Source organism: Pinus tabuliformis, chromosome 6 (genome assembly GCF_031772625.1).
Source record: "Pinus tabuliformis cultivar Carrire ecotype Pingquan chromosome 6, CPIR1, whole genome shotgun sequence".
In the NCBI taxonomy this organism is placed as follows: Eukaryota; Viridiplantae; Streptophyta; class Pinopsida; order Pinales; family Pinaceae; genus Pinus; species Pinus tabuliformis.
The window spans coordinates 1,459,804,850-1,459,807,243 of NC_142292.1; positions in this window are offsets into that span (position 1 = coordinate 1,459,804,850).

Below are 2,394 nucleotides of genomic sequence, written 5' to 3' on the forward strand. Positions count from 1 at the left end.
TTAGTATCATTAAAAGTTTTGGAAACTCAAATTCGTAAAGATTTATTTATAGTTGAAATAAATTGAGCACTTTCGAAATCCAAAGTTCTGAATCTTCCACAGCTGTAAGCCTAATTTTAAATTTTTTTAATTAAATTTTGGATTCAGTATTATTAAAAACTTGGGAAACTTAAATCCGTTGAAATTTACTTATAATTAAAATATAGCACACCAGAAACCCAAATTTTTAAATCGTCATAACTGTAAGCCAGATTTAAAATTTTTTTATCAAATTTTATCAAAAATCATATCGAAATTTCAATTATTTAAGTAACTGGACTATTTAGACCAGTACCATAAAAGTCGTTCGGAGACAATGACCCTTATTACCGTAATTGTCGATTTCTTAAAGTAAAAATATACAGAGCCGTCCGACGTTGTTCTGAAATTTTCTGGCGATCTCGCATGTAGAGAACTTGGAATCTCAAATATAACATATTCACATCTGTCGTATGCGCCACTTGAAGGTGACTGGTAAGAAATTTCACGTGAAATAATCACCGAATTTGCCGACTTTCTGTTCAACATGTACGTGAAAATCTTTTAAGGTATCATTCGTTGTCTCGTGTATTTGCAGAGCGTGAATCAAATTTAAAGGTAGCGCAGACATGGTGACCGTAAATTTCTGTTTTTCTCACCCACATCGAATCCTCACTTTTCTTCACCTCATATCTTTATTTTCTAGTTCTACCTAAAACTTCTGAAAAAATAACAGCTCATGTCCCTGTCGCGGTATTGCCAACCTAATTTCTCTATCATTGATTTCCACCTCACATTACCTGCGCCTCTTAAATAGGCCAAACAATCAAATATCACTACCAACCTTGCTTTGCCTATAGAAAGAATGTTTAGCCAAATTTATAATACTTTGACTAAAAACCTTTGGTAACGAGAAGACAGAAGAAAAAACAGTAATGACATAATTAATTATATATGCTGTCAGGCTAGGAGTAACTCCAGACTTGGTAGAAAAATTGATTCATTTATTTCATTAGGTAGCTATTGTTATATACATGAATGTGACTGACCAGTTCATGTTCTTGATGACTGTTCACATTCCAAATTCACCCAATCGCAGAGGATTAGGTGTCAACATTCCCCCCTTAATATGAAGGGATGTTGGTGAGTCCAAGCATCTTTCTGAATCTTTCAAGCTTTACTCTTCCAAACGCTTTGGTGAAGATGTCTGCAATTTGCTCATTTGTGGAACAATGACAGAGATGGATTGTTTTGGCCTCAACATGACGTCGGATCAGACGATATTTAGTATTGATGTCCTTTGTACTATCATGGAACTTTGGGTTCTTGGCCAACTTTATTGCAGAGGTGTTGTCAATCATGAGTGGAGTTGATTGTACTTGTTTGACCTGCAAATCTTCAAAGAATTTTCCTGAGCCACACAATTTCTTTCGTTGCTTCAGTTGTTGTCGCGTATTCTGCTTCTGTTGTGGAATCTGCTGGAACATAATTGTTTGCGTGATTTCCAAGAGACAGCTCCTGATCCAATACTCATAGTATATCCTGAAGTAGATACTTCAGTTTCTTTGTCTCCATCGAAGTCTGAATCAGAGTATCCAATCAAGCTGAAGTCGTCCACCTGTGTATACTTGATTCCAATGTCTTGAGTTCCCTTCAAGTACCTTAGAACTCTTTTTGCAGTAGACCAATGTCCCTCACAAGGCTTTTGCATAAACCTAGAGAGGATTCCAACAGCAAATGAAATGTCTGGTCTGGTAGTAGTGAGGTAGATGAGACTTCCTACAAGCTGTCTATACTTTGTTGCATCCTCAAATTCCTTTCCTTCAATAGATGTGAGCTTTAAGTTTTGTTCCATTGGAGTAGAAAGAGGATTGCACTCTATCATGCCAAATCTGTTTAACAAATCTCCAATGTATTTCTTTTGAGAAAAAAATATGGATTTTGGATGTTGGGTTACTTCAATGCCAAGATAGTAATGAACATAGGCCAAATGAGTCATTTCAAAACTTTTTCCTAATTCTTTCTTTATGGATGCAATATAGCTTTCATTGTTCCCTGTCATTAAAAGATCATCTACATATACCACAAGATATACAACTGTTTTGCCAACTTTCTTGACAAATAAAGCTGCATCATCAAGATCAAAATGATTGAAGTTGAGTTTCAAAAGATGCTCAGTTAGTTTTTCATACCAGGCTCGTGGTGCTTGTTTGAGGTCATACAAGGACTTCACAAGTTTGCATACTTTATGTTCATGTCCTTTCACAACAAATCCTTCAGGCTGGGACATAAAAACATTTTCTTTTAGATCTCCATTCAAGAAGGCAATTTTTACATCCATTTGATGGACTTTCCAACCGTTCTGAGCTGCTAGTG